The following is a 911-nucleotide window of genomic DNA, read 5'->3' on the forward strand; positions in this document are numbered from 1 at the left end:
TGCATCGGCAGGCGGACTCTCAACCACTGCGCCACCAGGGAAGCCCTGGGTGGGTTCTCGTATTTTCTTAGCCCTGAAACCCTTTTCCCATGAAAGCCTGATATAAAAGTTATTTTATAATTTCAAGCACCCAAGAACTTGGGTAAAAGAAATGAACAAAACAGACAGGATTCTCAACACAGATATTAGCATACAAAATGATCAATGAGAAAAACGAGGCTGTTTTATTAAATGACACAATTTTAAATCAGGGCATTCCTGACAAATGTGTTCTTTCCATTTATCCAACAAAGAGCCATCAGATGCTTCTTGCAGGGGAACCAGCCTCCGGAGACAATTATTCCAACATTTGATTTCGTTTGTATCCAAACACAGTCCTGCTTCATCCAGAGAAATATTTCCAAACAGTAAAACTCTGTGTGTATGTATGTTTCAAAATTTTTATATAATTAAAAATATACAACATACATTTTAAAAAATGCACCAAGCCTAAGTGGACAGCTCAGTAATCATCACAAAGAGCACACCACCATGTCTCTGGCACCCAGATGAAGACAGGGACCCCGGCCAGTGCCCAGAAGCCCTCCTTGTGCCTCTTCCAGTCACACCCCTCTCAAGAGTAACCATGGTCTTGCCTCCTAACACCCTAGATTATTTTGGTCTGTGGTTGAACTTTATAGACGTGGAATATAGGCTGTATTCGTTTGTGTCTGGCTTACTTTTGTGAGATTCATCCATATTTTTTATAGCTAGAGTTCATTCATTCTCATTGCTGTATAGCATTCCATTGTATGACTATATCACAATTTTAAATAGTGATTTTTTTTTTTTTTTTTTTTTTTTTTTGGTATGCGGGCCTCTCACTGCTGTGGCCTCTCCCGTTGCGGAGCACAGGCTCCGGACGCGCAGGC

The sequence above is a fragment of the Physeter macrocephalus genome, chromosome 14, assembly GCF_002837175.3.
Source record: "Physeter macrocephalus isolate SW-GA chromosome 14, ASM283717v5, whole genome shotgun sequence".
Lineage (NCBI taxonomy): Eukaryota > Metazoa > Chordata > Mammalia > Artiodactyla > Physeteridae > Physeter > Physeter macrocephalus.